This window comes from Symsagittifera roscoffensis, chromosome 7 (genome assembly GCF_963678635.1).
Source record: "Symsagittifera roscoffensis chromosome 7, txSymRosc1.1, whole genome shotgun sequence".
Lineage (NCBI taxonomy): Eukaryota > Metazoa > Xenacoelomorpha > Acoela > Convolutidae > Symsagittifera > Symsagittifera roscoffensis.
This window is the reverse complement of record NC_087068.1, coordinates 34,229,017-34,239,017: the sequence shown is the minus strand read 5'-3', so window position 1 is coordinate 34,239,017 and position 10,001 is coordinate 34,229,017. Positions and strand designations below refer to the sequence as shown.

The following is a 10,001-nucleotide window of genomic DNA, read 5'->3' as shown; positions in this document are numbered from 1 at the left end:
CGAGTATTTAAATAACTTTCTTTCGAAAACTACTGAATATTGAAATCTTGTACAAGAAATACCTTCCCAAAAAATTTATAACCTCTTGTTTGCCGACTGAAACAAAAGCTTCCTCGACAGTTCTAAACTATGGGGATGTAGCTCAAATGGTAGAGCGCTCGCTTTGCATGCGAGAGGTACGGGGATCGATGCCCGCATCTCCAAAAGTAGAGCCACTCATCAAAAGGTAATCACGATCTCCAGATAATTTATTGCATATTGAAATTCCTAACAAGTAGATTTTCTGCGAACATAATTGAAAGCTTCGTAGTTGCTGACTAAGCGAAAAAAAAAATCCGCGAGACTTGATAAACATGGGATGTAGGTCAAATGGTAGATCGCCTACTTAGCCAGCCAGAAGTACGGGGAGCAAAACCCCGCATCTCCGAAGTTAAGGACATCGAGCAATTAATTAACTTTCTTCAGAAAATTACTGAATATTGAAGTCTTATACAAGAAATACCCGCCCAGAAATTTTATAACCTCTTGTTTGCCGACTGAAACAAAGGCTTCCTCGACAGTTCAAAACTATGGGGATGTAGCTCAAATGGTTAAGAGCTCGCTTTGCATGCGAGAGGTACGAAGATCGATGCCCCGCACCTCCAAAACTAGAGTCACTCATCAAATGGTAACCACTGTCTCCAGATAATCTATTGCATATTGAAATTCCTAACAAGTAGACTTTTTGCGAACGAAAAGAAAAACTTCATAGTTGCTGACTAAGCGAAAAAAAGTTCCGCGAGATTCTTATCAAATTCGGCGAGATTTGATAAAAAAAATTCCGCGAGATTTGTAGCTCAAATGTTAGTGCGCTCGCTTAGCATGCGAGAGGTACGGGGATCAATGCCCCGCATCTTCAAATTTAGAGCCACTCATTAAATGCTAATCATTATCTCCAGATAATCTATTGCAGATTGAAATTCCTTACAAGTAGATTTTCTGCGAACGAAAAGAAAAACTTCATAGTTGACTAAGCGAAAAAAAATTCCGCGAGATTTGATAAACATGGGATGTAGGTCAAATGGTAGAGCGCCTACTTAGCAAGACAGAAGTACGGGGAGCAATACCCGGCATCTCCGAAGTTAAGGACATCGAGCAATTAATTAACTTTCTTCAGAAAACTACTGAAAATTGAAGTCTTATACAAGAAATACCTTCCAAGAAAAATTTTAACCTCATGTTTGCCGACTGAAACAAAGGCTTCCTCGACAGTTCTAAACGATGGGGATGTAGCTCAAATGGTAGAGCGCTCGCTTTGCATGCTAGAGGTACGGGGATCGATGCCCCGCATCTCCAAAAGTAGAGCCACTCATTAAATGGTAATCACTATCTCCAGATAATCTATTGCATATTGAAATTGCTAACAAGTAGATTTTCTGCGAAGAAAAACTTCATAGTTGCTGACTAAGCGAAAAAAACTTTCCGCGAGATTTGATAGTAATGGGGATGAAGGTCAAATGGTAGAGCGCCCACTTATCAAGCCAGAAGTACGGGGAGCAATACCCCGCATCTCCGAAGTTAAGGACATCGAGTATTTAAATAACTTTCTTTCGAAAACTACTGAATATTGAAATCTTGTACAAGAAATACCTTCCCAAAAAATTTATAACCTCTTGTTTGCCGACTGAAACAAAAGCTTCCTCGACAGTTCTAAACTATGGGGATGTAGCTCAAATGGTAGAGCGCTCGCTTTGCATGCGAGAGGTACGGGGATCGATGCCCGCATCTCCAAAAGTAGAGCCACTCATCAAAAGGTAATCACGATCTCCAGATAATTTATTGCATATTGAAATTCCTAACAAGTAGATTTTCTGCGAACATAATTGAAAGCTTCGTAGTTGCTGACTAAGCGAAAAAAAAAATCCGCGAGACTTGATAAACATGGGATGTAGGTCAAATGGTAGATCGCCTACTTAGCCAGCCAGAAGTACGGGGAGCAAAACCCCGCATCTCCGAAGTTAAGGACATCGAGCAATTAATTAACTTTCTTCAGAAAATTACTGAATATTGAAGTCTTATACAAGAAATACCCGCCCAGAAATTTTATAACCTCTTGTTTGCCGACTCAAACAAAGGCTTCCTCGACAGTTGTAAACTATGGGGATGTAGCTCAAATGGTAGAGCGCTCGCTTTAATTGCAAGAGGTACGGGGATCGATGCCCCGGATCTCCAAAACTAGATCGACTCATCAAATGGTAATCACTGTCTCCAGATAATCTATTGCACATTGAATTTCCTAACAAGTAGATTTTCTGCGAACGAAAAGAAAAACTTCATAGTTGCTGACTAAGCGAAAAAAAAATTCAGCGAGATTTGATACCCATGGGATGTAGGTCAAATGGTAGAGCGCCTACTTAACAAGCCAGAAGTACGGGGAGTAATACCCCGCATCTTCGAAGTTAAGGACATCGAGTATTTAAATAACTTTCTTTAGAAAACTACTGAGTATTGAAATCTTGTACAAGAAATACCTTACCAGAAAATTTATAACCTCTTGTTTGCCGACTGAAACAAAAGCTTCCTCGACAGTTCGAAACTATGGGGGTGTAGCTAAAATGGTAGAGCACTCGCTTTGCATGCGAGAGGTACGGGGATCGATGCCCGCATCTCCAAAAGTAGAGCCACTCATCGAATGGTAATCACTATCTCCAGATAATCTATTGCATATTGAAATTCCTAACAAGTAGATTTTCTGCGAACGAAAATAAAAGCTTCGTAGTTGCTGACTAAGCGAAAAAAAAATACGCGAGATTTGATAAACATGGGATGTAGGTCAAATGGTAGATCCCCTACTTAGCCAGCCAGAAGTACGGGGAGCAATACCCCGCATCTCCGAAGTTAAGGACATCGAGCAATTAATTAACTTTCTTCAGAAAACTACTGAATATTGAAGTCTTATACAAAAAATACCTTCCCAGAAAATTTATAACCTCTTGTTTGCCGACTGAAACAAAGGCTTCCTCGACAGTTGTAAACTATGGGGATGTAGCTCAAATGGTAGAGCGCTCGCTTTGCATGCGAGAGGCACGGGGATCGATGCCCCGGATCTCCAAAACTAGATCGACTCATCAAATGGTAATCACTGTCTCCAGATAATCTATTGCACATTGAAATTCCTACCAAGTAGATTTTCTGCGAACGAAAAGAAAAACTTCATAGTTGCTGACTAAGCGAAAAAAAATTTCGCGAGATTTGATAACCATGGGATGTAGGTCAAATGGTAGAGAGCCTACTTCACAAGCTAGAAGTACGGGGAGCAATACCCCGCATCTCCGAAGTTAAGGACATTGAACAATTATTAACTTTCTTCAGAAAACTACTGAAAATTGAAGTCTTATACAAAAAATACCTTCCCAGAAAATTTATAACCTCTTGTTTGCCGACTGAAACAAAGGCTTCCTCGACAGTTCTGAACTATTGGGATGTAGCTCAAATGGTAGAGCGCTCGCTTTGCATGCGAGAGGTACGGGGATCTAAGCCCGGGATCTCCAAAACTAGATCCACTCAATAAATGGTAATGACTGTCTCCAGATAATCTATTGCACATTGAAATTCCTACCAAGTAGATTTTCTGCGAACGAAAAGAAAAACTTCATAGTTGCTGACTAAGCGAAAAAAAATTTCGCGAGATTTGATAACCATGGGATGTAGGTCAAATGGTAGAGCGCCTACTTAACAAGCCAGAACTAGGGGGAGCAATACCCCGCATCTCCGAAGTTAAGGACATTGAACAATTAATTAACTTTCTTCAGAAAACTAATGAAAATTGAAGTCTTATACAAGAAATACCTTCCCAGAAAATTTATAACCTCTTGTTTGCCGACTGAAACAAAGGCTTCCTCGACAGTTCTAAACTATTGGGATGTAGCTCAAATGGTAGAGCGCTCGCTTTGCATGCGAGAGGTACGGGGATCTAAGCCCGGGATCTCCAAAACTAGATCCACTCAATAAATGGTAATGACTGTCTCCAGATAATCTATTGCATATTGAAATTCCTAACAAGTAGATTTTCTGCGAACGAAAAGAAAAAGTTCATAGTTGCTGACTCAGCGAAAAAAAATTGCGCGAGAATTGATAACCATGGGATGTAGGTCAAATGGTAGAGAGCCTACTTCACAAGCTAGAAGTACGGGGAGCAATACCCCGCATCTCCGAAGTTAAGGACATTGAACAATTATTAACTTTCTTCAGAAAACTACTGAAAATTGAAGTCTTATACAAAAAATACCTTCCCAGAAAATTTATAACCTCTTGTTTGCCGACTGAAACAAAGGCTTCCTCGACAGTTCTGAACTATGGGGATGTAGCTTAAATGGTAGAGGGCTCGCTTTGCATGCGAGAGGTACGGGGATCGATGCCCGCATCTCCAAAAGTAGAGCCACTCATCCAATGGTAATCACTATCTCCAGATAATCTATTGCATATTGAAATTCCTAACAAGTAGATTTTCTGCGAACGAAAATAAAAGCTTCGTAGTTGCTGACTAATCGAAAAAAAAAGTCCGCGAGATTTGATAAACATGGGATGTAGGTCAAATGGTAGATCGCCTACTTAGCCAGCCAGAAGTACGGGGAGCAATACCCCGCATCTCCGAAGTTAAGGACATCGAGCAATTAATTAACTTTCTTCAGAAAACTACTGAATATTGAAGTCTTATACAAGAAATACCTTCCCAGAAAATTTATAACCTCTTGTTTGCCGACTGAAACAAAAGCTTCCTCGACAGTTGTAAACTATGGGGATGTAGCTCAAATGGTAGAGCGCTTGCTTTGCATGCGAGAGGTACGGGGATTGATGCCCCGGATCTCCAAAACTAGATCGACTCATCAAATGGTAATCACTGTCTCCAGATAATCTATTGCACATTGAAATTCCTACCAAGTAGATTTTCTGCGAACGAAAAGAAAAACTTCATAGTTGCTGACTAAGCGAAAAAATAATTCCGCGAGATTTGATAACCATGGGATGTAGGTCAAATGGTAGAGCGCCTACTTAACAAGCCAGAACTACGGGGAGCAATACCCCGCATCTCCGAAGTTAAGGAAATTGAACAATTAATTAACTTTCTTCAGAAAACTAATGAAAATTGAAGTCTTATACAAGAAATACCTTCCCAGAAAATTTATAACCTCTTGTTTGCCGACTGAAACAAAGGCTTCCTCGACAGTTCTAAACTATGGGGATGTAGCTCAAATGGTAGAGCGCTCGCTTTGCATGCGAGAGGTACGGGGATTAAGCCCGGGATCTCCAAAACTAGATCCACTCAATAAATGGTAATCACTGTCTCCAGATAATCTATTGCATATTGAAAATCCTAATAGGTAGATTTTCTGCGAACGAAATATAGAGTCACTCATTAAATATTAATAGCTATCTCCAGATAATCTATTGCATATTGAAATTCCTAACAAGTAGATTTTCTGCGAACGAAAAGAAAAAGTTCATAGTTGCTGACTCAGCGAAAAAAAATTGCGCGAGATTTGATAACCATGGGATGTAGGTCAAAAGGTAGAGCGCCTACTTAACAAGCCAGAAGTACGGGGAGCAATACCCCGCATCTCCGAAGTTAAGGACATTGAACAATTAATTAACTTTCTTCAGAAAACTACTGAAAATTGAAGTCTTTTACAAGAAATACCTTCCCAGAAAATTTATAACCTCTTGTTTTCCGACTGAAACAAAGGCTTCCTCGACAGTTCCGAACTATGGGGATGTAGCTTAAATGGTAGAGCGCTCGCTTTGCATGCGAGAGGTACCAGGATCGATGCCCCGGATCTCCAAAACTAGATCCACTCAATAAATGGTAATCACTGTCTCCAGATAATCTATTGCATATTGAAAATCCTAATAGGTAGATTTTCTGCGAACGAAATATAGAGTCACTCATTAAATATTAATAACTATCTCCAGATAATCTATTGCATATTGAAATTCCTAACAAGTAGATTTTCTGCGAACGAAAAGAAAAACTTCATAGTTGCTGACTAAGCGAAAAAAAAATCCGCGAGATTTGATAACCATGGGATGTAAGTCAAATGGTAGAGCGCCTACTTAACAAGCCAGAAGTACGGGGAGCAATACCCCGCATCTCCGAAGTTAAGGACATTGAACAATTAATCAACTTTCTTCAGAAAACTACTGAAAATTGAAGTCTTATACAAGAAATACCTTCCAAGAAAAATTTTAACCTTTTGTTTGCCGACTGAAACAAAGGCTTCCTCGACAGATCTAAACTATGGGGATGTATCTCAAATAGTAGAGAGCTCGCTTAGCATGCAAGAGGTTCGGGGATGGATGCCCCGGATCTCCAAAACTAGATCCACGCATCAAATGATAATCACTGTCTCCAGATAATCTATTGCATATTGAAATTCCTAACAAGTAGATTTTCTGCGAACGAAAATAAAAACTTCGTAGTTGCTGACTAAGCGCAAAAAAAATCCGCGAGATTTGATAAACATGGGATGTAGGTCAAATGGTAGAGCGCCTACTTAGCCAGCCAGAAGTACGGGGAGCAATACCCCGCATCTACGAAGTTGAGGACATCGAGCAATTAATTAACTTTCTTCAGAAAACTACTGAATATTGATGTCTTATAAAAGAAATTCCTTCCCAGAAAATTTATAACCTCTTGTTTGCCGACTGAAACAAAGGCTTCCTCGACAGGTCTAAACTATGGGGATGTAGCTCAAATGGTAGAGTGCTCGCTTTGCATGCGAGAGGTACGGGGATCGATGCCCCGGATCTCCAAAACTAGAAACACTCATCAAATGGTAATCACTGTCTGCAGATAATCTATTGCATATTGAAATTCCTAACAAGTAGATTTTCTGCGAACGAAAAGAAAAACTTCATAGTTGCTGACTAAGCGAAAAAAAATTCCGCGAGATTTGATAACCATGGGATGTTGGTCAAATGGTAGAGCGCCTACTTAACAAGCCAGAAGTACGGGGAGCAATACCCCGCATATCCGAAGTTGAGGACATCGAGCAATTAATTAACTTTCTTCAGAAAACTACTGAATATTGAAGTCTTATACAAGAAATACCTTCCAAGAAAAATTTTAACCTCTTGTTTGCCGACTGAAACAAAGGCTTCCTCGACAGATCTAAATTATGGGGATGTAGCTCAAATGGTAGAGAGCTCGCTTTGCACGCAAGAGGTACGATGATGGATGCCGCGGATCTCCAAAACTAGATCTAATCATCAAATGATAATCACTGTCTCCAGTTAATCTATTGCATATTGAAATTCCTAACAAGTAGATTTTCTGCGAACGAAAAGAAAAACTTCATAGTTGCTGACTAAGCGAAAAAAACTTCCGCGAGATTTGATAGTAATGGGGATGAAGGTCAAATGGTAGAGCGCCCACTTATCAAGCCAGAAGTACGGGGAGCAATACCCCGAATCTCCAAAGTTAAGGACATCGAGTATTTGATTAACTTTCTTCAGAAAACTACTGAATATTGAAATCTTATACAAGAAATACCTTCCCAGAAAATTTATAACCTCTTGTTTGCCGACTGAAACAAAGGCTTCCTCGACAGTTCTAAACTATGGGGATGTAGCTCAAATGGTAGAGCGCCTACTTAGCAAGCCAGAAGTACGGGGAGCAATACCCCGCATCTCCAAAGTTAAGGACATCGAGTATTTAATTGACTTTCTTCAGAAAACTAGTGAATATTGAAATCTTGTACAAGAAATACTTTCCCAGAAAATTTATAACCTCTCGTTTGCCGACTGAAAGAAAATTTTCCCCGACAGTTCTAAACTATGGGGATGTAGCTCAAATGGTAGAGCGCTCGCTTTGCATGCGAGAGGTACGGAGATCGATGCCACGCATCTCCGAAGTTAAGGACATTGAACAATTAATCAACTTTCTTCAGAAAACTACTGAAAGTTGAAGTCTTATACAAGAAATACCTTCCAAGAAAAATTGTAACCTCTTGTTTGCCGACTGAAACAAAGGCTTCCTCAACAGTTCTAAACTATGGGGATGTAGCTCAAATGGTAGAGCGCCTACTTAGCAAGCCAGAAGTACGGGGAGCAATACCCCGCATCTCCAAAGTTAAGGACATCGAGTATTTAATTACCTTTCTTCAGAAAACTAGTGAACATTGAAATCTTGTACAAGAAATACTTTCCCAGAAAATTTTTAACCTCTCGTTTGCCGACTGAAAGAAAATTTTCCCCGACAGTTCTAAACTATGGGGATGTAGCGCAAATGGTAGAGCGCTCGCTTTGCATGCGAGAGGTACGGGGATCGATGCCCCGCATCTCCAAAACTAGAGCCACTCATCAAATGGTAATCACTATTTCAAGATAATCTATTGCATATTGAAATTCCTAACAAGTAGATTTTCTGCGAACGAAAAGAAAAACTTCATAGTTGCTGACTAAGCGAAAAAAAATTCCGCGATATTTGGTGAACATTGGATGTAGGTCAATTGGTAGAGCGCCCACCTATCAAGCGAGAAGTACGGGGAGCAATACCCCGCATCTCCAAAGTTAAGTACATCGAGTATTTAATTAACTTTCTTCAGAAAACTACTGAATATTGAAATCTTATACAAGAAATATCTTCCCGGGAAATTAATAACCTCTTGTTTGCCGACTGAAACAAAAGCTTCCTCGACAGTTCTAATCTATGGTGATGTAGCTCAAATGGTAGAGCGCGCGCTTTGCATGCGAGAGGTACGGGGATTGATGCCCCGGATCTCCAAAACTAGAGCGACTCATCAAAAGGTAATCACTATCTGCAGAAAATCTATTGCATATTGAAACTCCTAACAAGTAGATTTTCTGCGAACGAAAAGAAGAACTTCATAGTTGCTGGCTAAGCGAAAAAAAGTTCCGCGAGATTTGATAAACATGTGATGTAGGGCAAATCGTAGAGCGCCTTTTTAGCAAGCCAGAAGTACGGGGAGCAATACCCCGCATCTCCGAAGTTAAGGACATCGATCATTTAATTAACTTTCTTCAGAAAATTACTGAATATTAAAATCTTGTACAAAAAAAACCTTCCCAGAAAATTTATAACCTCTCGTTTGCCGACTGAAACAAAAGTTTCCCCGACAGGACTAAACTATGGGGATGTAGCTCAAATGGTAGAGCGCTCGCTTTGCATGCGAGAGGTACGGGGATCGATGCCCCGTATCTCCAAAACTAGAGCCACTCATCAAATGGTAATCACTATCTCAAGATAATCTATTGCATATTGAAATTCCTAACAAGTAGATTTTCTGCGAACGAAAAGAAAAACTTCATAGTTGCTGACTAAGCGAAAAAAAATTCCGCGAGATTTGGTGAACATTGGATGTAGGTCAATTGGTAGAGCGCCCACTTATCAAGCCAGAAGTACGGGGAGCAATACCCCGCATCTCCAAAGTTAAGGACATCGAGTATTTAATTAACTTTCTTCAGAAAACTACTGAATATTGAAATCTTATACAAGAAATACCTTCCCGGGAAATTAATAACCTCTTGTTTGCCGACTGAAACAAAAGCTTCCTCGACAGTTCTAAACTATGGGAATGTAGCTCAAAAGGTAATCACTATCTGCAGATAATCTATTGCTTATTGAAACTCCTAACAAGTAGATTTTCTGCGAACGAAAAGAAAAACTTCACAGTTGCTGGCTAAGCGAAAAAAATAACCTCTTGTTTGCCGACTGAAACAAAAGCTTCCTCGACAGGTCTAAACTATGGGGATGTAGCTCAAATGGTAGAGAGCTCGCTTTGCATGCGAGAGGTACGGGGATTGATGCCCCGGATCTCCAAAAGGTAATCACTATCTGCAGATAATCTATTGCATATTGAAACTCATAACAAGTAGATTGATGCCCCGGATACGGGGATTGATGCCCCGGACCTCCAAAAGGTAATCGCTATCTGCAGATAATCTGTTGCATATTGAAACTCCTAACAAGTAGATTTTCTGCGAACGAAAAGAAAAACTTCACA

At 40.1% G+C, this 10,001-nt stretch overlaps 1 non-coding gene across 1 annotated transcript; it reads left to right on the top strand.

Moving 5' to 3' along the window:
• Nucleotides 1–9,128: 9,128 nt before the first annotated feature.
• On the top strand, nt 9,129–9,201 carry Trnaa-ugc (transfer RNA alanine (anticodon UGC)). Its single transcript has one exon. It is a non-coding gene; the product is annotated as a tRNA-Ala (tRNA).
• Nucleotides 9,202–10,001: the final 800 nt, after the last annotated feature.